General features: G+C 42.7%; 1 protein-coding gene across 1 annotated transcript in view; it reads left to right on the top strand.

Moving 5' to 3' along the window:
* Positions 1 to 13,195: 13,195 nt before the first annotated feature.
* LOC134529010 (uncharacterized) overlaps positions 13,196 to 27,298 on the top strand; it is a 50,482-nt gene continuing 36,379 nt past the window's right edge. Inside the window, exon 1 of the mRNA XM_063362678.1 lies at positions 13,196 to 13,349. The gene's annotated coding sequence lies outside the window, so the exon portion shown is untranslated. The remainder of the gene's footprint in view (positions 13,350 to 27,298) is intronic.

The raw sequence follows: 27,298 nt of genomic DNA, 5'->3' as shown, positions 1-27,298 counted from the left end.
GGTTTTCTCCGTGTGCTCCTGATTATTCTTGACAATATTATGGTGGTGTTCTCCGTGAGCTTGCGATTATTCTTGACAATAATATGGCGGTTTACTCCGTGAGCTTCTGATTATACCTAACTAGACATCTGATGGATTTCTCCGAGTGCTTCTGATTAATCTTGATATTATATTGATGGCTTTCTCCAAGTGTTTCCGATTATTCCTGGCTAGACATCTGATGGTTTTCACCGAGTGCTCCTGATTATTTGTTAGAGATCTATCTCTGCATGAAGAATTTTTTACTTACTGAGTCATGTCATTTTTATTCAGAGTTACATTTAATCAGTGAAATTCAGTCAATAAATCAGAACATACAATATTTTTATCAGGCGGATTTAAAAAATAGTAACTTTACTCAGACAAATAATATGCTTTGAGACAGCTGAGAAGCATTAACATGAAAGACAAACTTCCTTCTCCTTGATGTCTAGCGAAGCCATCCTTGTTTTGCGAACGTTAGTGAGCATCCCGCATACCACATAAAAGAACTAAATAAATTATGACTCAACACAACACGTGGCGACATTTCATGCTAATAATCGAAACCGCATGGAACAATTTCTTTTGTATGATGTAACTTAATTCTTGCTGTTGAAATATTTAGAAAATTCTATTTAAGTAATGTATCTAATTTAATTCACTCAGTTTGCATCTGACAATAGTCTCAGTAACTAATATGAATCCTGATTCGGTGACTGTTGCTGTATTGAAAGGACACAGGTGTAAGTTTTGCAGCAAAGAATTTATCTTGAGAAAGAATGGCAGACAACACGAGAAGAATGACTGTGTTAAAAATCCACTACGTAATATGATAAGTTGTGTTAGATGTAGCAAGTCGTTTACGCGGAGAGAGAGCTTAAAAAGACATGGCAGAACTTGTAACGCCAAGCCTGCGTACAAGCTAGAGGACAACGATGGCTCTACTAGGCTAAGGAAGAGCGATTTGCATTACGACAATAATTTTCCTTGTCTTGGGAGAGATTATGTTCGCGGCTCTTCCGATCTCGACAAAAAACTTAAATTGAAGGATGATGTTGATTTATGTAAGAATGAAGACAATGGAAGAATCCTTAACGTGAAAAGTGAGAATTCATTCCAGCCGAATTCAAGTAGATCTTTCCTACTCTGTAAAAATGATGGACTCCTAAAAAGGAAGCATGAAGACGATGAAGACACTTCGACATCATCGGCATCGAATTCTTACGGTAATCTGTGTGAAGATGATGACTTCTACGGTGATTGCTACAGCGACTCTGAGGCTGTTGACAAAGATATAGACTGTGATGAAGCAGCTAAAGCATGCAAGATCGAAGACTGTGTCGGTGTCCTGAGACCGAAACGATGGAAACGTCGAGATATATTAAATAAATCTGATCAAGCTTGTGATGATCACTATCTCGATAATGAAAGTTACCCTGAGGTTGGTGTTAAAACGGAATACACCAGAGATCATAATATTTATAATAAACAAGTAAGTAAAATGGTGGTAGAAGAGATTGATTTCACATCATGGAAAGATCCAAACATATTGGTTAACCGGCTAAGACTTCTACATGGCTCGCTTTGTGCAGGAAACTATTCGTGCATCAAAGAAATATCCTTCATACTCAAAGAACTGAGGAAAGCTGGCTACATACAATAATGGCTTGTTTTACTTGTATTTGTATAATGTACAGAAATAAAAAAAATAATTTGAATAATAAAAATTAAATGTTTTTATTTCTTGTATTCTAATTTCTAACTAAAACTTAGTTCTCGTAACTTGTGCTTCCAAATGTGCTTCCTTTTCGTCGATGGTGCTGACTTTTCGTTGTCGGTGCTTCCAAATGTGCTGTCTTTTCGTTGGCGGTGCTTCCAAATGTGCTGCCTTTTCGTTGGCGGTGCTGCCTTTTCGTTGGCGGTGCTGGCTTTTAGTTGTCGGTGCTTCCAAATGTGCTGCTTTTTCGTTGGCGGTGCTGCCTTATAGTTGTCGGTGCTTCCAAACGAGCTGCTTTTTCGTTGTTGGTGCTGGCTTTTCGTTGGCGGTGTTGCCTTTTCGTTGTCGGTGCTTCCAAATGTGCTGTCTTTTCGATGACGGTGCTTCCAAATGTGCTGCCTTTTCGTTGACGTTGCTGCCTTTTAGTTGTCGGTGCTTCCAAATGTGCTGCTTTTTCGTTGGCGGTGCTGCCTTATAGTTGTCGGTGCTTCCAAATGAGCTGCCTTTTCGTTGGCGGTGCTGCCTTATAGTTGACGGAGCTTTAAAATGCGCTGCCTTTTCGATGACTGTGCTGCCTTATAGTTGTCGGTGCTTCCAAATGAGCTGCTTTTTCGTTGGCGGTGCTACCTTTTCGTTGGCGGTGCTGCCTTTTCGTTGTCGGTGCTTCCAAATGTGCTGACTTTTCGTTGGCGGTGCTTCCTTTTCGTTGCCAGTGCTTCCAAATGTGCTTCCTTTTCGATGCCGGTGCTGCCTTTTCGTTGTCGGTGCTTCCAAATGTGCTTCCTTTTCGATGCCGGTGCTGCTTTTTCGTTGTCGGTGTTTCCAAATGTGCTTCCTTTTCGATGCCGGTGCTGCCTTTTCGTTGTCGGTGCTTCCAAATGTGCTGACTTTTCGTTGGCGGTGTTTCCTTTTCGTTGTCGGTGCTTCCAAATGTGCTTCCTTTTCGATGCCGGTGCTGCCTTTTCTTTGTCGGTGCTTCCAAATGTGCTTCCTTTTCGATGGCGGTGCTGCCTTTTCTTTGTCGGTGCTTCCAAATGTGCTTCCTTTTCGTTGGCGGTGCTGCCTTTTCGTTGATGGTGCTTCCTTTTCGTTGTCGGTGCTTCCAAATGTGCTGCCTTTTCGTTGGTGGTGCTGCCTTTTCGTTGTCGGTGCTTCCAAATGTGCTGGCTTTTCATTGATGGTGCTGCCTTTTCGATGACGGTGCTTCCTTTTTGTTGATTGCGTGTAGTACAAAATGTAGTGATTGAATATTTACAGGTTTAAAACCTCTTGGTGTTACTAAAATATTTTTCAAGGTCACTTGGTCCTTTAGTAAGTATAAAAAATGTCACGATGGATTAATTGAATATAATTAGCTAACGACGAAGTTCATGCGGACCTGAAATGACTAGCCTATACGTCTGATAATGACGTGACTCGGTCTCATGGACTGAAGACAATTGATCTATATGTATGGCTTTGTACATGAACGGCTTCTAGGTTATTCAGATTATTGAAAAATTAGACCTTCATAATAGGATAATCGGCACAGTATTAATTCGTTGATCAGGTATATTGACTTGAGTTGTTTTTCGTAGAGTGAATGGGCAATAAACTCCGCGAAAGGTAATGGAAAACAGAACCTAAAATTTATTTCATAATTAGTTACAACTGTCACTGGTCAAGAATCTAACCGTGGACAGGGATCCATCGATTCAATATGTAAATTAATAATTGATTTCCTCGGAGACTTTTGGTATTTTTCCCGCATTTCTAGATAAATAATTACATGATTTCAAGATGGCGGACAAATTTCAAGATGGCGGGCACCTCGGTAATAATAAATGATTACTGCACTGTAACAGGTTAGAATAAAACTATCATGATGGAAATGTACTCTATAATACAAGTACACACAAGATGGTGTCCACCAGCAGATGAAAACATGATGATGGCAATGACCGCTAGCATGTACTAAACATAAAATGACGGATCCATGATGGTCGACAATAACAAGGTCAAATTTCAAGGTCAAAGTCGAATTTCAAGGTCAAGGTCAAATTTTAAGGTCAAGGTCAAATTTCAAGGTTAAGGTCAAATTTAAAGGTCAAGGTCAAATTTAAAGGTCAAGGTCAAATTTCAAGGTCAAGGTCAAATTTCAAGGTCAAGGTCAAAGTTCAAGGTTAAGGTCAAAGTTCAAGGTCAATGACAAAGTTCAATGTCAATATAAGAGATCAAAGTTATGGTGAACAGAACATTATACTAACATGTCGTCAGCACACTCTAGCAGACGAAAACAAGATGGCGGCCTCCAGCGGACAAAGACAAGATGTTGGACATGACGTCATACCAGCTGATGGTAAATACCCTGTTATTGGTGGTGGTAGGTCAGTCTGTAGGTGGCTTCTGTGGAGGAAGGATCTGATGTGATATTTTTTTTTTGCCCTCATCGGTTTCGAACCAAGGACGGGAATCGATATAATCAATCAGAATTCTAAAAAGTTAATTTTTTTTGGTGAATTTTGGAATTTTTCCCGATTTTCTAACATAAAAATTACGGATTTCCAAGATGGCGTCTAAATTACAAGATGGCGTCTAAATTTCAAGATGGCGTCCATAACGATAATTGCAACATTAATAGGATCCAATATGGTGGTCGAAACGTAAAGTGTAAGAATGACATGGTACTCAACCAAGATGGTGGGTGTAACGAAATATGCAACATTTATATAATCCAAGATGGCGACCGTAACGATAACTGCAACAGTGGTTTTTAAGATTTTTATTTAATTTGATCAAATAATTTTTTTAATGATTTTTAAAATTTTTCCCGATTTTCTAACATAAAAATTACGGATTTTCAAGATGGTGGGCGTAACGAAAATTGAAACGGTGACGTCATCCATGATGAGGCTTATCTGAGGCTGTAGACATGGATGCTTAAGCCTACATATGGACATTTCTAACTGCTGGGATTTTTACGGAATAAAACGGGAAATTTTCCCTCGAAACGGGAATTTTTCCCTCGAAAACGGGAAATGTTTTCTTAAAACGGGAATTTTTGAGTCATTTTGAGTCATTTTTGAGGAATTTTGAGTCAATTTTGAGGAATTTTGAGGAATTTTGAGTCCAAGATGGCCGCCGTGACGTCACAATCCAAGATGGCGGACGACAATCATCAATCCACCGCCTGCCGCCTGTCCCAGCTCCGGCTATCCTATACTACTTTAATGTCGAGTTTTGCAGCGAATTCTTTTACTTGAGCATACAGGATTTCAAAGTTGACATTAGCATTTACCCTTTGTTTCGACAGCAGATCTAAAACACTTGTAACATTTGCTATGGCTTGAGAAAGATTTATTTTATATGCTTCTCAGATACGTTATGTGTAGTTGACAGCATCTGGCTCAAAAGAAAAAGATTGACAAAAAATTGAAATTGACTGATAGAACTACTTAGAGCATGTGCCTTAGGTGCTTAGTCACTTGATTCTCTCAAAAGCGAGAGAATGATTGGTTCAAAAATATCTGTAAATAAATTACCGAGTTGTACCTTTCCACACATCGTGTTTCACGTAGTGAAATAAGTTTATTTGTTTTTCCTGTTCAGGACAGTAAGCATATGTCATTGATTCCAGTATTACAGTTATTTTGGCTGACATATGGAATAATCCGCAGACTTCTTTGATAACACCAATTACATTTCTTATCAAAGGAATGTTACTTGCATCCGACAAACACAAATATAGACTATGTGAAGAACAATGTGTAATCAAGGCTTGTAGTATTTTTTCTTTGATAGAAGTTATCCCTCTGAATTGCTCTCTCGTCATGGCAGCACCATCATATCCCTGAAATCTCATTTTATTTACGTCAGGCCTAAACTTGACAAGGTCTCTAACACTGTGTCAGCTAAGCTTGCACCAGTAACATCATAAACTAACACTAAAGTTAGAATATCTTCTCTAATTTTGTATGATTGCCGTAGAGACCTGCAAAATTAGCGGTTTCGATGGCCTTCAGGATAGACTGCACATACCCCTGTACACTCGGGCAAATAACGCAAGTTCATTGGCTGCCGACTTTTAAGTCGTCTCAGCTGGTTTGTCTGTGATTCGATCCTTCTTTGGTTGAGGGTTTATAACTGGTTGAGATTCGTCCAGATGAACAGTAAGCCAATAGCAAAATTATCTAAGAGGTATATGAGTTTGAATTCTAGCCTATCACCGAATGAATCCGCAAATTTTGCAGGTCTCTAATGATTGGTTTTCAACATACCATACACAAAGAGAAAACTGTTCTATTTGAGTAGTATATGTTAGTAGGTTCTGGCGATGGGTGCTGGGCAGCGAGCTCGAGCCGATGTCCGCCATCTTGGAATCTTACATTACGGCAGCCATCTTAGATGAACTTGACCTTTGACCTTGACCCATACAGGGAAATTTTTAATTCCGCCATTTCGATTTCTAGAACATTTTGCTGCGGCCAAAGACCAAGGAACAGTTTTGTTACAAGTGCTATGAGCTATTGCGAAAATTGTGTGAAATTTTTCATTTGCAGCCATGAAAATTCCAGTTATATATTTAGGTAAATAGTACCTTTTAATTATTATTTTTTGTTTGTTTGTACATTTACATTTTCTTCAATGAATTACGTTGTTTACAGAAATGATATTTATTAACGAATATGTTCGAACTTAATGTTTAATTTTTCATTAATTTATCTTGTACATTTGCTTCCTGTTAAAAAATGTACGAGATGATTATTACAGGAATGGTTTAATAAAGTGTACTTGATATGTCTCAGTATAACTATGATACTTTTCTCGTTTTGGGATTAATGCTTTGCCGGCAGTAAACATTTAAATTAACTAAAAATTTGCGTTGAATTTTCAGAAAACATTTGTGTATCTTAGCAAAACTGAGACGACATATTTCTTTTTCTGTTGGGATCATGGCTGTTTAGGAACTTATCATTTAATTTTTTTTTACAAATATGTGCGAAATTAGTAAGGAATTGTTACTGTTTGCTTACGAAGATATACAAATGATGCTGGAAAGTATTCCGAATTGTTTATACTTTGTATGAGCATACACAGTAATAATAATCGCGTGATTTTACAAAAAAAAAGTGTTTTAAATATAGTTCTTAAAGATTGTTAAACATTTTATATTTTAGTAGGTACACATTTTGGTAGAATGTATAAAATTCATGTTGCGATCTCTGAATATGTAAATCTCATAAATAATTTTAAAATGAGAAATATTATGCTTGTATACTATAAAAAATATTTTTGGCATCTAGTTTTCAAAAAATATACTATGCTGTACACATTACTTTGAGTTTATGCGATCTCCTAATTTGAAAATCTTGCACCTTCTGAAATATTTTAAAAGCACAAGAATCTTAACATGCACTGAATCATGTATTTTATACCGTTTACAAATTTAGGTGTGTATGTATATATATGTACTAGCTGCCCGACCCGGCTTCGCACGGCTATACTAATGGAACAAAATTAAGCCACATCTCCCATTTACAGTAATGGTAAATTAAAAAAAATTCAGTGAAAATTTATTACAATGCTGTATAATGTACCGGAGAGAAAATTAATAGCACCGATGGTTTCCAGACTCGTGCACGCAACGTACAACTGATGTACCCGTACTTCGCTACGGCAGTCTACAGGCTGATCACTCTTGCGCCGCTCATTATACATGCCCCTCCTTGTGGGTACGCCACTGCTGCGGGATGCCCGTTGCCATGGAGACGCAGAAGGCATGAACAATGCAAAATCCTGTTCTCATGCAGACAAAGTACCCACTGTTGCCTGGTTTTAACCACCCATGGGAAAATGTCATCCTGCGTAATATAAGGAACATTACTGTAAAGTTTCAAGTCTGTAAAATATATATACTTGAAAAAAAGGGCAATAAAAAACAAATTAAACACAGAGAGAGGAAAAAAAAACAATAGTTTACGTTTGCGATTTAAAGTGATAAAAAGTATTTAAATACTAATTGAACTCTTATGAGGGTACTGATTGCTTCGTTGTTAATATCACACGGGTGTTTTTTACTTGTATGGAAAAATTAAGAATGATAAGGCATCTAGTGCGTGGCAACAATGTTAATAGGCAATAGGAAATAAACTTCTAGCGCCTGCGGCATTGTCAACACACACTTCGTACATGTACTGCATGTTGTATCTAACCTCCTCCAACGCATTTGATTCTAAATTGGACTTTTAGTAAGGATCCCTAATGTTATTGATAATATAATATAGCCTATAGCCTTCCTCGATAAATGTACTATCCAACACTCAGCGAATTTTTCAAATCGGACCAGTGGTTCCTGAGATTAGCGCGTTCAAACAAACAAACTCTTCAGCTTTATAATATTAGTATAGATGGACGCAATTTATCAAAGTTTTTTTGTATTATTTTTGGGTTGCAGTAATATAAAGACATGTTACACTATTTAAAAAAATATTGGAGACATAATTTGTTTGATAAATATATCTTATGGCAAATTTTTTGAATAAAATGCATAATATACACTGCTACAAGCAGCTTATTTTTCTCTATCATTCTTTTGTCTAAATTATCGTTGCAGTTAGCCTATTCAGTTTTCTGCGCCGGAAATAAATATGCGGTATGTTAGTTATGTTCGGACTACATTAAAAATTATATCCTTGTTCAACATAGATTTTTCTTGCGGTCAAGCTTTTTATTACACAGTGTTTTTTTTTTCTTCCTAATGATTCTCCAAAAAAGCAGTACAAAAATTTTCAGATAAATATATTTTTTAAAGTAGCACATCCAATTTAGATTGCACTTAACATCCTTAGTTTATATTTAAATATCAATTTCTTTATATGTGTTCATCTTTGCTGTAACATAATATCCAGGGTGACTTAATTTTATTGTGTTAATTTAATTTGGCTTTTCTTTTAGGTACCTGTGTAAGCTTTCCGTACTAAACGAGATTTTGTGAAAATTTGCCGCGAGTTCGTGAGTAAACAGTGATAAAGTATACTTACTTGTGGGACTGCCGAACTCAAAGAATCACATTTTTGGCTTTATCTCTTTTTCTTGTAACCACGATCCTTTTCGGCATAAAGGAGTACTATTTCACCTTTTTAATTAATTGTCGTTTAGGATTAGAAAATATATGTATTTTTAGTGCTGTTCATTTGAATTTCGTACAGTGGTGATTTGACGGCCGATATAAGAAGTGGCTGCCCTGTGCGGTGCTGTGGTTCAACTTCAAGTCAGTTCCTGGCAACTCTGCAGGTAGTCCTAGGGACAGTGGCAACTCTGCAGGTAGTCCTAGGGACAGTGGCAACTCTGCAGGTAGTCCTAGGGACAGTGGCAACTCTGCAGGTAGTCCTAGGGACAGTGGCAACTCTGCAGGTAGTCCTAGGGACAGTGGCAACTCTGCAGGTAGTCCTAGGGACAGTGGCAACTCTGCAGGTAGTCCTAGGGACAGTGGCAACTCTGCAGGTAGTCCTAGGGACAGTGGCAACTCTGCAGGTAGTCCTAGGGACAGTGGCAACTCTGCAGGTAGTCCTAGGGACAGTGGCAACTCTGCAGGTAGTCCTAGGGACAGTGGCAACTCTGCAGGTAGTCCTAGGGACAGTGGCAACTCTGCAGGTAGTCCTAGGGACAGTGGCAACTCTGCAGGTAGTCCTAGGGACAGTGGCAACTCTGCAGGTAGTCCTAGGGACAGTGGCAACTCTGCAGGTAGTCCTAGGGACAGTGGCAACTCTGCAGGTAGTCCTAGGGACAGTTGCAACTCTGCAGGTAGTCCTAGGGTCAGTGGCAACTCTGCAGGTAGTCCTAGGGACAGTGGCAACTCTGCAGGTAGTCCTAGGGACAGTGGCAACTCTGCAGGTAGTCCTAGGGACAGTGGCAACTCTGCAGGTAGTCCTAGGGACAGTGGCAACTCTGCAGGTAGTCCTAGGGACAGTGGCAACTCTGCAGGTAGTCCTAGGGACAGTGGCAACTATGCAGGTAGTCCTAGGGACAGTGGCAACTCTGCAGGTAGTCCTAGGGACAGTGGCAACTCTGCAGGTAGTCCTAGGGACAGTGGCAACTCTGCAGGTAGTCCTAGGGACAGTGGCAACTCTGCAGGTAGTCCTAGGGACAGTGGCAACTCTGCAGGTAGTCCTAGGGACAGTGCAGTCGCCCCTAGAACATTGTAGCCGCGCATATAGCACACTTGCTGGCAGGTCATGTGATCTACAATTTTTGATTAACCGTTCGTATGTAGCCTTCTTCTTAAAACACTTTATTTTTGGAATATCATTCATTAATTTAAAAAAAAAATACGTTTTTTTCAAAAACCGTAGAAACCTAAGTTTTCAATGTTTTGGGAAAACAATATTTTTTGTTGATTTATCAATGATATTCCAAAAATTAAGAGTTTCAAGACGAACGCTACATATACGAACAGTAAATCCAAAACTGTACGCCGCATTTTTTTCAGGATTTAAAAAAAAACATGCTAGGATTCATAATTTTGCCAATAAGTTTATAATAACCTTTAATAAGGACTTATCTAGTAAAATCATCATGGTATAAAAATATAAATATGATTATATTGTGAATTTATTTAATATCGTGTACAAAAGAACTAACTATTATAAGCACAATATGTAAGGATACTAGCCCTTAAGCTCTGCACGAAACAAGGGTGGTTGTATTCTAAGAAAAACCTAAACGGTTACAATGCCCCGCAGTTTGATTCCCAGCCGGACACAGAGCTGGGAGCTTCCTGTCACGGAAGGCAGTGACCCTCCAGAATTCCGCCATTTTCCTCACCCTTAGTAATTTTTCACGGCGATGATGACATCAGACTTCAAACTTTATCCAAAAACCATCATGAGTAGTATATAATAGTTTCTCCTGGGACTGGGTTCTGGGTGTGGAGCCATGGAATCGTGGTTCGCCATCTTGGATTGTGATATCACGGCCGCCATCTGGGATGATCTAGCTTTTTTACCTTGACCTTTACCCTTGACCTTAACCATGGCGGCCATTTAGATCTGTCATCTTGGATGATGTGACCGCTGCCATTTTGTTTTCTAGAACTTTTCGCCACTGTCGTCACTTCCAACATTTTTTTTAATAATTACGTCGCAGCCGCCATATTGTAAATCCAAAATTTAACATTGATAAAAAATTAACTAAATACACGTCCTAATATTTACGCATTTACCTCATGGAGTCCTCAGTTTGTACCCGAATGGGGTAAACTATTTAAATCCTCCCCCTGTGGTGGCAGATGCAGACTACCAGCACCACTTTTTCAAAGAAAATATGAACTTACATCCCCCCTAACCCCCATCAAACCCCGATAGTTAATTTATTCTCGCAATACCCCCTACCCAGCTCCGCCCCCCCCCCCCCCCCCGGGTACATCCAGAAATTATTTGTTTATCGCCACTTTAAAACCTCTCCCCGCTCCTTCTGTAATTTTTTCCCTTTCGAGGTTTAATGTCATTGGCTACACAGCCCACTATACTCATTTCTTATTGGCTGTCGCCCCTACCCTTCTTATAAACACTATCCAGATGCTCAGTGTGCCTTTGAAAACCTTTTTTATTTGCAATAAGAAAGTTGTTCAGCTCCAAATTCAAAGGCGTGTACCAGCCTTGAGAAGTACTTAAGATAAGCATACTTATGTTTCTAAACTATTTTTTTTTGCAGTGAAAATGCAGCCGAAGATGATTGGTCAAATTCTAATTCATCATATATATACAAGACGCAAAAGTATTTTTGATACACTACATATGTTCCTGCTGGCACTATATTTTATTTTTATTTCGCTTCATGAAAGGATACGTCAATAAGGAAGTTTTCTCGAAATATTCCTTTGTAGTTTTAATATCCGCTGGTATGGAATGCTCTATGGAAGTCTTAGTGTCAGCTGGGCGTTTTCATGGACGTAATAGTTTTTAATTGTGTGTAATATTTTAATATATCTATAACCTTGAGTCTATTAGTATTTTGTTTCGTGCTGCGTCTAAAGATAAAATATGTTATAAGAATGATCAAGGTGTATTTCTTTATTATTTTTAGTGTAAAATTATGCAAAATTAAACGCAATAAGTCACTTTTTATATCAATATGAGTAACAATTACCACAGTAAATGAACTTATAGGCCTAATCGAATTTTGAGAATATTTTCATGAAGGGTCGTGTGATAGACTCATAGTTCTGGCATGTACTGAAGCTGCCTAGTCAGTGAGGCGTGGTCAGGGCCGCAACTGGGGGGGGGGGGGGGGCAAGCGGGGCATACGCCCCGGGCGCAAAGCTGTGGGGGCGCCGAAATCTCTTGCATTGTAATTCCTTCCTACTACAACTGGTAACAGGTAAAAAGTTTTTTAACTTGCATGCCAGGAATGTCTAATCTGATTTACAATAAAACGTCTCAACATATTTAATGAACAAGTCTAGTGATTATACGGACTACTTTATGGACATAGTGGGTTCATGCATGGAAGTTACAGTAGCACAGAAACTGTTACATGCAGGTATGGAAAATGCTTAAATAGCACCATTTTCCCGTGGGAGGCCCACCGGACCCCCAGCTTTATTGGTGTGGTATGTGCAAAAAAAAGAGGGGGGGGGGGGGCGCATGAATCCATTCATGCCCCGGGTGCCAGAGACTCTAGTTGTGGCCCTGGGCGTGGTGGTAATGTATCGGCTCTGAACAACTGTGACATCTGGGCGGTAATAATACTGCATGGCGTACACATGAAGATACAAGTCCCTGGAGTGCTTTCAAGAATCTGTACAGAGAGTTCCGTGCCGAACAACTATATTCTGAAAACACCCGTTTTAGCTGTTTTCATTCACCTAAAAATACAGTTTGAAAACAAATACGTAAACAGAACTATATGCGCCCTCAAATTATCCTTAATTGTTCTTAAACAGTACCCACTCGGATGTCTCGAGTGATTTCTAACTCGCGTGTTTCTTCCTGAATGTGTGCAAGTTACCGGTCCACCGCAGCGATTTTTTTTCCTAACCTAACTAAAAAACGAAGTGTGTTGGTCAGGGTTCCGGGTTAGGGAGGGAGACTAAGTGCGTCTCAGGCCGAAGCCTATAAGCTCTAATCATGCAGGAGGGGTAGCATGCATCGTGTGCTAGGAGGGGGATTGGCCAGCCATGGCAGCGATTGGCGCCATGACTAACTCCCCTCACTGACTATACTAGACTAAAACTAGATAATTTGAGCCCAGGTAAAACCTGCACAGACACAGGGAAAACCCTGGGCAGGAAAGAGTGTGCCATGCGGGGGGTTGAACGCGGTTGCGCTCCCAGGGGATGTCCGGTTGCCGCGAGAGGGGAGGGCTAGGACGGCTGGGAGGGGAGCGGACGGCTGGGAGGGGAGGTTGCACTACATATGCGGCGCAGCACGAAAGTGGCGGGAGTATAAATGCGGCGGCCCGACGCTGACCTCCATTTAGTGCTGCAGCGTGCAGCTCGGGCGAGAGTAGACAGTGTCTTGTTTGGGGAGCAGCCGGCGTCGCGCAGTAGTTGCCAACCCCTCGGTGCCTGAAGATCTGTTACCACCACCGACCACCGCGCGCTTCGCCCAGTTGCTTCTCCGCCGTGCCGCTGGTAAGAACATCGCTACATCTCGGCACTAAAATCATTTACTAAAATTTGTTTCTAGTGACAGCCCTGCTTGGAATTCCTTTTTTTTTTTAACACTTCCGCCGGATGTCGATATTAACATTGCCACGTTCTTAGTGAATTTAAAATAATTATACTAGACTATGTCAAGTGAAAAATGTTTTTTTTTTTTAAATTGTGCTTTTTACGCCTATTTATTTTCCACTGAATTTAAGTGTAAATAATTACAATTTTTATGGCAGTCTAATATGAAGATTGCACATTTAATTATAGCCAATACTTTTCAAAATTGTAGTGAAACAAAGTAATGTATCTCCAACATTACAAAGATGCAACTGAAATGTTGTGTTTTTATGGGTTGTTATAAAATGCCAGTCTTTGTTTCGTGCCAAATAATCAACTATTTGGTCGAATTAGATATAGACTTACTTTCCTCATTTCATAATATTTTATTAGGCTTACATCAAAAATATTTAAAATCAATAATGTGCAAATATTGGCTGTAATATATCTGTAGTTTTAGTTGTCAAGGAGTATCTGGCATTTTAAATTATTTAAAAATAGCTACTAATTACATTGAAAATTAAAAAAAAAAAAAAAAGAGTTTTACGTGATAAAGCTATGTACGGAGGTAGTTTAAGGTGACGGGGTTGTCAATATTATAATGGGATTAGAAACGCTCTATCATCAAGTTGGTGTCCATAATTAAATATTCTTGCCCGTTGTTAAATAGTTTAGTTTTAGCTTGGTAAAGAAGCACTAAATTAGCATTTAGGACACTTGGTGAATTTTTTCATCAAACTGCAAACCAGCTTAAATGAAACTAGTTTTTCTGGCAGCGTGAGTTTGGTATTTGGTCATTTAAAACTTGAAACCATATAAACGATAACACAATTTTTCTGTTATATTTTTTACAGCTATTGATATGTCTGGATAAAAAAATATTTCGTAGGTTAGTTCCATTGTGATATTAACTTAAAAAGGGTGTGTTTTTAATTTGCAATACTTTTGCAAAAAAAAAATGCATATATCAATTTTAAATTTCTGCTTAAGTAAGTTTAAGCTCGCAATTCTCCAACCAGGACGAACTCTTTTGTTACTAACCTCGGCTTCAAAGACCTCAACGATGTTTATCGTGATGCCATGGAAGCGCAAACATTCATGGACGTTAATCGAGTACCAGAAATATGTTTTTCCTATCAACAAGACCGTATATATCTGCTAGCATAAGATTGGGGCTACACAGCTTTTATATTTAGCCTTGCGATCAAACATAACTTTAGTTTCTAGATTCAGTGGATATTCACTTTCCGGCCCGTGTGGATAAAAAATAAAATAGGTTCTTCAAAGGTGGTATTTGAACAGCGATGGAGCGCTATAACTGTGTTGCACTGGCCACTATAAACCGCTGGGACTGATAAAATGGAGTTCATCACTAAGCAGTCGGGTTTCTAGGCGTTCTGCGTGAAAATGACGCACTGTGCTAATTCGTACTGATTCGTGCGTTAGCTGTTTTCCGTGTCTTCTTGAGGTTTCTGTGGTCTGAGAGCTACAGGTATCTTCAGGGCTGCCGTTACGCTCGTACAACTGGTTTACAGTTCATGTGAACATTCGTGAGGGCGTAGTTTAAAATCTCCGCCAGCCAGTCATGGTTGTTTTACCAGCCATATGTCAGAATAAACAAAGCTGTGGGTCACTTCCTATTGCGTCAGATCCTAAATTCACCTACAGACAATTATTTTTGCGTCACTCTGATTCTTACTGTGGTGTGCTTAAATAAAATGAAGAAAACAAACACACATATTATAGTCACAAATTTAAACTTTTTGGTTTTCGTTAGAACCCAAGGTGAAATATTGCTTTTCTAAATATCAAGCTCACTGAATTAGATAAATATTTTATGTCAAGAAGTTGCACTCACTAAGTTTTGTGAATTCGTACAAAGCAGAGGTTATTCCCAAGAGAGGATCAAACATTTGTGATAGGGCCACCGTTCATATAACGAGTCTTAAAATACTTTGAACACGCGGAAAAAGTGACTAGAAACGACGAAACTCGACAAACAGTTTACGCAGGCATTTAGGTTTTAGTTATTTCCATGTACGGGTAGGCGCCCAGTTGAATTCAAACATTTCTGGAGTATCGTGAACACTACTATCGGATACCGGGAAAATTCACGGATTCATTTTGTGACAAGCTAAAATTATAACACATGTAGCCATAAACGAACCTGTTTAGAATTTAGCATTCAATCAACAGATGACATAGGCCCAAGTTTACATGGTACTATCCCGTCCATCCTGACGTTCAGTTTTCCAGTCATATCACCAAGTACCGGGAAGTTTGCTCATTCATTTGGTTGCGAGTCACCTTTAAACATAGTGTTTTAATCTGTTTTGCTTTATGGTTGGGCTAGAGCTATTCTGTCACGGCTCTGACAAGCCATAAGCCAGCAAAGTTGGGACCACATCACTTCCAGTCCACAGGGTAACGAACGCCAATGCACTCTAAACACGAAACTGTTAAAAGTAATGCACTGTAAGACCATTAAAACTGATGCAAACGGATTAGTGTCTCGGTGATTGGCAGTAGTTTAAAAGCGTGGATAAGCAAGCGTGTCTAGATTGAAGAGGGCATCCATACGAATGCGTGCAGTTTCGCGATAGTGACGCTAAACAGCGTGAGGTGAAGGGCTTAGTTGATAAAACGACGCAAGAACCAGTGGCACGCCCAACCCACATATATCCCTCCGCCTGTGGCAACGCTTGCTGCGGACCCAACAACGCAACGCAACGAACGCTAAATAATTTTAGATGCCAACTTTATCTCTGGTTTGTGTGTTTTCATTACGATTTTACTACTTGCACTTTCGCGCAATGAAGGCGAATAATGTTTCAACTTCAAATTAAAACTTCAAAACTTTCTTATGAACGTGTACTATGAAATAAATATTTTAGGAAGGAGTTTTTTTTATATGTAGTCATTTGTATTGTATGTAGGATTGGTGATATCATGCGACTTGGACGCTTTTATTTTGCGTTCTTGGTTACTTATGTAGGGCACTACCATCCTCGAAGTACATTTTACCACCACGCTCTCCTACAAGATCTGTACGTCTTTACGTTTTGCGATGGCACCATCGTCGAATGAGCACATGCTGGGGGACATCGAGTCCCCGGTTGTTCGAATATCATTCGGATTTGCGAACGATGGAGATCACATCCCACGCAAGCGGTAATTATTGAATTTGGTTGCCTCTCGATCGTATTATTTAGGACCGTGGAGTCTAGGTTGGTGGTCGAATAAACCGCCGCTGTTTCATAGGATTCGATGTAATTAGTCCATATTTGAAGCATTTGTTTTAATTGGCTCTTGTTGGCTAAATACGCTCGTTCCACATTTAACTCAATCAACCAGGAAACGCATGCAGTAAACGTACAAATTTAGGACCTTTACGAAATAAGTAAAACATGCTCCTGCCCTTAAACAATTGGTGAATTTTATTTTAGTTTAATTGTTCCACCGTTGTTGACATTAAAAAGTATTTTTATAAATTTAAATTACTTAAATTATTTTATAAGTTTTCAAGGTATCAAATTTTACAGGCTTTAGAAAAGTAGAAGTTACGCATACAATATGCAGACACAAGAAATTCCTGGAATCTTATATTTATATATATATTTAAAAAAAAACCTATTGATATTTATTTTAAAAAAGAATTAAAACAGATACGAGAAAAAAATTGCATAACTTACAAGCTTTTAAATTATAATTTTAAAAATTTGCTTTTGAGAAAAAATGGCGATGATTTTGCCAAGACCACAGATACACAATATAAATAGAACCAGCGAGCAGAGGTGTGATGTGGTCTCGGGGGCCGGAAAGATTTTAACGAGCACTGAAAACCCAGATCACTGGACAAGGATGTATTCGTACAAATGTCGTGATAGTTGTGAACAATAGACGACATGAAGCTGCAGGGGTTCACTGCAGCACACGGGCTGCTGCGCTGACCGTGGCAAGGAGTGAACTCTCCCGGGAGCAGGGAGCCAGTTTTTTTTAATAGCTCAACGTTAAATCGAAACTTGGAAAAAAAAAAAAGTAATTTTTCAAGCTGTTGAGTTTTACTTATATTTAGTTTCAAGTTTATTATATCCTTAAATTGTTATTATCTTAAAAAATGAGAAACATAATATTGATGACGTGTTGAATGTCAAAAGTGACCGGCGTGCAGTGTTGGGGGTTGCAAGGACCGAGGATGTGCTGGTGTGCTGGTGTGCTGGTGTGCTGGAGCCGTGGGCCGGACGTGATGTGGTGGGGGTTGCAAGGACCGAGGATGTGCTGGTGTGCTGGTGTGCTGGTGTGCTGGTGTGCTGGAGCCGTGGGCCGGACGTGATGTGGTGGGGGTTGCAAGGACCGAGGATGTGCTGGTGTGCTGGTGTGCTGGTGTGCTGGAGCCGTGGGCCGGACGTGATGTGGTGGGGGTTGCAAGGACCGAGGATGTGCTGGTGTGCTGGTGTGCTGGTGTGCTGGAGCCGTGGGCCGGACGTGATGTGGTGGGGGTTGCAAGGACCGAGGATGTGCAAGTGTGCTGGTGTGCTGGTGTGCTGGAGCCGTGGGCCGGACGTGATTAGGTGGGGGTTGCAAGGACCGAGGATGTGCTGGTGTGCTGGTGTGCTGGTGTGCTGGAGCCGTGGGCCGGACGTGATGTGGTGGGGGTTGCAAGGACCGAGGATGTGCTGGTGTGCTGGTGTGCTGGTGTGCTGGAGCCGTGGGCCGGACGTGATGTGGTGGGGGTTGCAAGGACCGAGGATGTGCTGGTGTGCTGGTGTGCTGGTGTGCTGGAGCCGTGGGCCGGACGTGATGTGGTGGGGGTTGCAAGGACCGAGGATGTGCTGGTGTGCTGGTGTGCTGGTGTGCTGGAGCCGTGGGCCGGACGTGATGTGGTGGGGGTTGCAAGGACCGAGGATGTGCTGGTGTGCTGGTGTGCTGGTGTGCTGGAGCCGTGGGCCGGACGTGATGTGGTGGGGGTTGCAAGGACCGAGGATGTGCTGGTGTGCTGGTGTGCTGGTGTGCTGGAGCCGTGGGCCGGACGTGATGTGGTGGGGGTTGCAAGGACCGAGGATGTGCTGGTGTGCTGGTGTGCTGGTGTGCTGGAGCCGTGGGCCGGACGTGATGTGGTGGGGGTTGCAAGGACCGAGGATGTGCTGGTGTGCTGGTGTGCTGGTGTGCTGGTGTGCTGGAGCCGTGGGCCGGACGTGATGTGGTGGGGGTTGCAAGGACCGAGGATGTGCTGGTGTGCTGGTGTGCTGGTGTGCTGGAGCCGTGGGCCGGACGTGATGTGGTGGGGGTTGCAAGGACCGAGGATGTGCAAGTGTGCTGGTGTGCTGGTGTGCTGGAGCCGTGGGCCGGACGTGATGTGGTGGGGGTTGCAAGGACCGAGGATGTGCTGGTGTGCTGGTGTGCTGGTGTGCTGGAGCCGTGGGCCGGACGTGCAGTGTTGGGGGTTGCAAGGACCGAGGATGTGCTGGTGTGCTGGTGTGCTGGTGTGCTGGAGCCGTGGGCCGGACGTGATGTGGTGGGGGTTGCAAGGACCGAGGATGTGCTGGTGTGCTGGTGTGCTGGTGTGCTGGTGTGCTGGTGTGCTGGAGCCGTGGGCTGGACGTGATGTGGAGGGGGTTGCAAGGACCGAGGATGTGCTGGTGTGCTGGTGTGCTGGAGCCGTGGGCCGGACGTGATGTGGTGGGGGTTGTAAGGACCGAGGATGTGCTGGTGTGCTGGTGTGCTGGTGTGCTGGTGTGCTGGTGTGCTGGTGTGCTGGAGCCGTGGGCTGGACGTGATGTGGTGGGGGTTGCAAGGACCGAGGATGTGCTGGTGTGCTGGTGTGCTGGTGTGCTGGTGTGCTGGTGTGCTGGTGTGCTGGTGTGCTGGTGTGCTGGTGTGCTGGAGCCGTGGGCCGGACGTGATGTGGTGGGGGTTGCAAGGACCGAGGATGTGCTGGTGTGCTGGTGTGCTGATGTGCTGGAGCCGTGGGCCGGACGTGATGTGGTGGGGGTTGCAAGGACCGAGGATGTGCTGGTGTGCTGGTGTGCTGGAGCCGTGGGCCGGACGTGATGTGGTGGGGGTTGCAAGGACCGAGGATGTGCTGGTGTGCTGGTGTGCTGGTGTGCTGGAGCCGTGGGCCGGACGTGATGTGGTGGGGGTTGCAAGGACCGAGGATGTGCTGGTGTGCTGGTGTGCTGGTGTGCTGGAGCCGTGGGCCGGACGTGATGTGGTGGGGGTTGCAAGGACCGAGGATGTGCTGGTGTGTTGGTGTGCTGGTGTGCTGGAGCCGTGGGCCGGACGTGATGTGGTGGGGGTTGCAAGGACCGAGGATGTGCTGGTGTGCTGGTGTGCTGGTGTGCTGGAGCCGTGGGCCGGACGTGATGTGGTGGGGGTTGCAAGGACCGAGGATGTGCTGGTGTGTTGGTGTGCTGGTGTGCTGGTGTGCTGGAGCCGTGGGCCGGACGTGATGTGGTGGGGGTTGCAAGGACCGAGGATGTGCTGGTGTGCTGGTGTGCTGGTGTGCTGGTGTGCTGGGGCCGTGGGCCGGACGTGATGTGGTGGGGGTTGCAAGGACCGAGGATGTGCTGGTGTGCTGGTGTGCTGGTGTGCTGGAGCCGTGGGCCGGACGTGATGTGGTGGGGGTTGCAAGGACCGAGGATGTGCTGGTGTGTTGGTGTGCTGGTGTGCTAGTGTGCTGGAGCCGTGGGCCGGACGTGATGTGGTGGGGGTTGCAAGGACCGAGGATGTGCTGGTGTGCTGGTGTGCTGGTGTGCTGGAGCCGTGGGCCGGACGTGATGTGGTGGGGGTTGCAAGGACCGAGGATGTGCTGGTGGGCTGGTGTGCTGGTGTGCTGGAGCCGTGGGCCGGACGTGATGTGGTGGGGGTTGCAAGGACCGAGGATGTGCTGGTGTGCTGGTGTGCTGGTGTGCTGGAGCCGTGGGCCGGACGTGATGTGGTGGGGGTTGCAAGGACCGAGGATGTGCTGGTGTGCTGGTGTGCTGGTGTGCTGGAGCCGTGGGCCGGACGTGATGTGGTGGGGGTTGCAAGGACCGAGGATGTGCTGGTGTGCTGGTGTGCTGGTGTGCTGGAGCCGTGGGCCGGATGTGATGTGGGCCGACCAGACTCGCCATCCTGCTTCATCTTCAGTAGTCGTATTCCATTTTTTTCCTAACGTTTAAGAACTTTATGGAACACTTTTGTCAGTCCTAGCATGTACTGACATACATATATGTTGTATGCAGTTTTGGAGTAAACTTTCGTATGTAGCCTTCGACTAACAATTCCTTATTTTCAGTATACTATTTATTCACTTGATCAACCAAATTTAGGTTTTCCAAAAAACTATATAAAACATAGTTATTCAGAGGGTTGGGGAAACCTATTTTTTTATAAATTTATGAATAATATTGTAAAAATTAAGTTATTGAAGACGAATGCCATATACGAACGGTTAATACAAAACTGTATACTAGAGGATTTCATGCTTTCAATACTTGCTAGGATTGCAATGAAAATTTGCCTTCAAGTTCATAAAAAACATTAAATAAGGACTCTTTGAGTAGAAAAAGCCTTTTATAAACAATTACATATGGTTATATTATGAATTTTTTAAATCATTTGCAAAACACGAAACATGAGACACAAATTAATTTAGGCTACTACCTCCTTAACACACCCGTCGTTTAACGTTGTTTTTGACCATAAAGCGAAACTCCACTTGAGGATTATTAGGTCTATCCTGTACGTCACAATCCATAGATGCAGAGACAGGCCAGAGGCGTGAACGAGCCGGCAACACGGTACACGCAAAGCACGTGTCACTGACGAAGATTCGATTGGACGAGAGGCGGTTATCTCGCGCCTTGGTAGAGCGTACAGCCAATAGGCGCGTTCAAAGGGAAGCGCTGTTACAGGTAGTGACTATAGTATTTTTTATCAAATGGGAGATTTATTTAGCACTAAAATATTTAAAACTGCATAATGATGATTAAAATATTTGACTATACATAAGGAACGGCAAAATTCTTGTAATTTGGAAGCAGTCTATACTGCAAACTGTTATTTATTTTTAAAAACTCGTATCATTGGATCACGAAGATCTGAAGAGAACTCGAAACCGAAACCCATATAGTGGAAATTATGTGACCAGAACAGAAGGAACAAAGTAGCAACAGCCAATTAACAAATAACTCCATCCTGAAAATGTACAATGTACTATGTCAAAACATTACGCGAATTTTGAGGATTTATAGCTAATTAATGCTCAAAACATACGAGATTAAAAATGATTATTTTAGGCCGGAAAATTTCGCGAAATCATCTGATGACAGTTGAACTCAACACTCTTGTAAGTTTTCACGCTGTTCGCAATCGAACGAGAGATTACCTGATACGTCCCAGTGAGCTATGAGTGGAGACTGGAAAAATTCGCGCAGTCATTTCACGGTAGGCTAAAATTCAAATACTTGCACATTTGCGCTAACTCTGCTATTGGCTCACAGTTTGTATTGAGGACCCTGGGCCAATAAGATACCATCAACCAAAGAAGCATGGAATCTCAAGTCACACAGTTGAGACGCCTCACAAGTGAGCAGGCAATGAACACTGCCCAAGTATGCAGAGGGTCGGAGGTCATTGAATCCGCCCAAATTTCCAGTCCCTATTTATAGTAGATTAAAATTAAAATAACACAATCTTGACATAAAGTATAGAGACCTGCGAAATTCGCGTGGTTTGTTGATGGCAGTAGAGGTTGCAAAGGTTTGTTCACGTAATGACCCTTGTCATTGGATCACGAGTTGTGAAGGACTAGCAGCCAGTATAAAAACAGCTGACATAATCACGAGCGACCCGGAGAGTAGGGGCGGGGCACTCTGGCTGCAGCCAATGAACACGAGGCATGAACTTGGTTCTGCACACGTTTGTGCAGCCTAGCCTGGGGCCAGTCTCTGCTAATGTAAGGTTATGTCATCATCAGCGTACTGTTTGTTCAAGTGTGAAGCCATCTTGGTGTCAGAGTCTCCAGCTAGCCGCGGACCGTACAGGACTCAGCAGCCAATCAGTAGTACTTTTGCTCTGAGAAGCATCGCCGTACTTTAGAACTGTTCTGACATTCAGGCAACTTGGTGTTCACGCAGTCGGAGAGGAGAGAGTGGTTGTACGAGCGTCACAGCCCGTGTGTCGTGAGCTGTCTCGTCCAGCATGGCGCCACATTTTGCAACTCTAGCTCTGAAGGACGATATCTCCTGTTACTCTCTCATATTGTTTCATAACTAAGAACAAATTGTCTAAATACTTACGATGTTTTTTATGTTGGTATTGAGGAAATCTATTGTCCCTGCGAATAAATAAATCTCTTTATTCCTTCTCTTTTAAGATAAATCCTTACATTAATTTATGCGCATTTTATACGTCTGTACAGAATGCAGCGCATCTTTTCAATTCTAACAAACACTTGTGATGCGGTTTGAAGTCACCCAGATATTGCTCAGGGACTGGGAGATTTCAGAATGCAAATGGTTCGTTAAAAAAAAAAAAAAAATATTCAAACTTGAATATTAGTTTTTATCAAGAAAAACGTTATCGCCTCGTCCTGATGGGTATGCCAATATCAAATACTGATCAGCTAGCGAGGACGTGACCGGTATAAACTCTCTGGACATTTGAAAGCAGTCAAGGTTGTTTACTTGGCTGAGCAGGGGAAGAGGGCGGTTGCCGTAGAGTCGGAAGAAGTCTTCACTGTGTGAAGCAGGTAACAGTGGCTGCAATGTGCGTAGGGCGATACAGGACACCCACAGTTAAGACACACTAATCTACAGAATATCTGGGACATAAGTCCTTTTTTATTTTCGTGCTATTCACAAGCTTTGTCGTAACAAAAAAAATAACGATTCATTCACTGTCCTCAATTTTTTCGGTTCTTTCTGCTAAGTTTTGTGAAATTCCGCTGAAATTAATTAATTACTAGGTTTTTAATGGCAAAGTGCAAGGCCTAAGAGTTCACTGTCAAAGTTTTATCATTGGCGTTCAACTAAATAACAACGATGCGTTAGAATAATTAGCGTTTAAGATGTAAGTTCTCTAATTGGTAGATAATTTGCCATTTAGCGCTATGTTATAGCCAAGAACTGGAAAAACTTGCAGTTCGATCCCCTCTGAGATAGACCCCACAGTCCTTTGAATACTCGGGCAAATGTCACCTATTCGTTGTCTGCTCACGTGAGCCATGTCTCGACTGGATTGCTTGTGACTCGATACTTCTCTGGTTGAGGACTTCCCATTGGTTCATATTACCAACGGATATTCACTAAGTGTAATTTTTTGGGCGTAAAACCTCGCGCAAGTAACAATAATTACTATTACTTGCGTGACTTGAATTACGCTTAGTGAATATCTGTTGATAATACAAGTGACGGAACAGCAAATGCAAGGGAGGTAAGCGGCTAAAATTCAATAAGAAGCACTTGAGTAAAAATTCAACATGGCGCGTGAGATGGAGCTTTTACTTGTGACTTGCTTGCCAAGAGCAGGAAAGAGCCTCAGGGGTTAGTAGGGGGACTGGTTCATTGGCCAGCACGTGGGAGGCGTGGCAGGAAGGTTTTATCGGAGTACTCCCTTTGCCTCACCATTGCATCTCGCCACTGCTGCTTCCACATCCTTCACCCCTCATTCGTATTGATATATACGGGCAGGCTGTAATGTATACGATTATATATTGGAATGTAACTTTCAGTGGGTCGTGTATTTACGTGCTGAAGGAAAAGAAGCCAATAAGAAAATAACAATGTCGTTGAGCCAATCAAGTGCAATCCGGGGGCTTGAAAAAGCGTCATGTTAATAAAGATGCAAAAGCAGCCAATGAACAAAGACACTTACTGGTTTATGTACAAGTAGGTAAGTACAGTCTGGCTCAGGACATAACGCGAATTTCGCTGATCTTTGTGTCCTCAGGTTGAATGCGCGCGGAGCAAAACTTTCGATACGTCACATTTGTTTTGCGGTTTATTAGTGGCTATAACAGTTTAAAGTTGTCAACCATACAACAGATCGACAAGCCAGACTGGTCTACAAGCCAGACTGGTCGACAAGCCAGACTGGTCGACAAGCCAGACTGGTCGACAAGCCAGACTGGTCGACAAGCCAGACTGGTCGACAAGCCAGACTGGTCGACAAGTCAGACTGGTCGACAAGCCAGACTGGTCGACAAGCCAGACTGGTCTACAAGCCAGACTGGTCGACAAGCCAGACTGGTCGACAAGCAGCCAGACTGGTCGACAAGCAGCCAGACTGGTCGACAAGCCAGACTGGTCGACAAGCCAGACTGGTCGACAAGCCAGACTGGTCGACAAGCCAGACTGGTCTACAAGCCAGACTGGTCGACAAGCCAGACTGGTCGACAAGCAGCCAGACTGGTCGACAAGCCAGACTGGTCGACAAGCCAGACTGGTCGACAAGCCAGACTGGTCGACAAGCCAGACTGGTCTACAAGCCAGACTGGTCGACAAGCCAGACTGGTCGACAAGCAGCCAGACTGGTCGACAAGCAGCCAGACTGGTCGACAAGCCAGACTGGTCGACAAGCCAGACTGGTCGACAAGCCAGACTGGTCGACAAGCCAGACTGGTCGACAAGCCAGACTTGTCGACTAGTTGCTCGCGGAATAACATCTGCGGGCCCCCCAAACATCGCAACTCCTAAAACGTTTATCTTTCCTGTTTCCTAGCTCGGAAGTAGTAATCTCTATGAGCACCGACTTTTCGCAAAAAAATATCTGAACACTCATTAGACTGCAAATATGTATGCCCGCGCCAGCAGTTTCTCCCACGTGATTGGCGGACGTCTGCAAGAGGAGTCATTCATTGCTAGGGCCACGAATTTTTCGCGAAAAGATTTACAGACCAGCTGGGTGTTTAAATGCTGTAGCATTGTCTGTTTCGTGGTCGGCTGGGTTTATTTCAGGTACATGTCTAGTATCAGCTCACCAATCACAGCCATCTAGTACAGAAGCAAACGCGTTCTGAATGGCCGGGGAAATTAGGGTAATGGCTTCTCTTGCAAACGACCTCTAATTACAAGGGAACAATCGCTAGCGCAGGCATTCCTTAATGCAGTGTAATCAGCAATCAGATTTTTTTTGCGAGAAAGTACATGCCCTTAGTCATTGTCATATTTGGCTTTTGTTTGCGGAAGCAATAGCTTACTGATTTACTTTGTGCAGCATGAGCAGGCTTGCTGTATTCGCGTCATTGTTCGGCGACAGTCTAGAATGAAACAGTGTATACATCACTCGAAATGACACTTCTCATTCGATCAAGGGATATTTGACAGTTGACACACACCCCGAAGGATTAGAAGTCAATCATAAATACCTATAAAAGCCTTAACCGATTCTTATACGACCGTGAGAGAAGGTGACAATGCATTGGGACTGGTAACATTCGCGGGTTCATTGACCTCCAGGCTAGCTTTCATAATCCTCATCTGACTCGGGAAAATGAGCTGCTGTCTCACTGGGTGGTGTGTGATTCGGTGCTCTGTTTGCTCATTGGCTCATGCCTCCAGATTAACTGTGAGCCAATAGCACAATCAACACAAAGGTGCAAGTATTTGAATTATAGCCTTTCACAAAATGAATTCAGTCTCTACCAATGAACACATGATCACGAATTGACTATCCACAAGTTTGTAGAGTCTAGCTCGACACCAGAAATAACGCGAATTTTGAAGATCCCTACCTCTGGGCAGTTGTTTCTCTTGCACTCTCAATACCAAACTGTCACAATTACTCTGAATCCGTGGAGTTTCACTGGCAATTCTTAAAACTGTTCTAAACATATTAACAATTGAGAAATTTAACAATTTGTTTTCTAGAGAAATGCCACTGATTTTCTGTAGTTGCAACAGTTTCATATTTGGACTGTAGACAGTCACCAATTATAAAAAAGAATCTACTGTTGCGGAGAAAGTTTGTATTGTAGTCAAGGGAGCGTTCAGATTTTTTAGCGCTAAATGACTGCCCACAGTAATAATGAGTAATGACTTCATTATATAAGATGCATTGCGAGATAAGTTAAATGTTTGGACACATTTTTTCAAGACTGGAAATTCCTTCCGTAGCTGGTTCTTACATGCTTAATTAATTCATCTGTCTCTTAAATGAATAGGGCCAAGGTGCAATAAGGTATGTTCCTTGCCATAGGCAGACATCTGCGAGCTAAGCCATCCCCTTATTTGACCAGGCCATTCAGACTCGTTTACTTACACACTGAGTGACTGTGAACCGTGTACCAACAGTTAACATTTACCTGGAAAAAAAATTACGAAACAAAACCGAGGCTTCCGTACTTTAAGTGGTTCGCCTATTCAGGGGTGAATATGTTTTAATGAGGCGGGATGATAAATACGTCGCTCGCTGGTGTTTCTATTGTTCGGTACACTGTAAAAATGGTGTGTGCTTTCACAAGGAAAAATCCTTGGAAACTCAGCTGCAACGATGCAAAAATGTTTTACAGTGAATCGCCCCTAGCGCATGTCTGAACTGGCTCACAGGCCTCTCGTCGGGCATAGGGCAACTATGATATTACAGTGGTAACCATGGCACTATGAGGTAGAGAAATGAAGATAATTGTGTAATGCAAATCCCTTGAGGGCTTTCAAGAATCTTTACCTGATGTTTACTGCCTGAATATTATTCTGAAAACATGCATTTTAGCCATCCTCACTGTTCTAAAACTACAATTTATAAACGAAGTACGGAAACAGAACCATTGATACTCCCTCAGAGTGTCCTTAAGGGCATTCCACTATCCGTAAGCCGACCCCACTCGGTACGTGGAGGTTTCAATAGCGCGGAGCTCTGCGCGATCGACGGGCCTTAACTCAGCCAGGCTC

Source organism: Bacillus rossius, chromosome 2, assembly GCF_032445375.1.
Source record: "Bacillus rossius redtenbacheri isolate Brsri chromosome 2, Brsri_v3, whole genome shotgun sequence".
NCBI classification, from domain to species: Eukaryota; Metazoa; Arthropoda; class Insecta; order Phasmatodea; family Bacillidae; genus Bacillus; species Bacillus rossius.
Note: the sequence above shows the minus strand (reverse complement) of the source record. Positions and strands in the feature narration are given on the sequence as shown.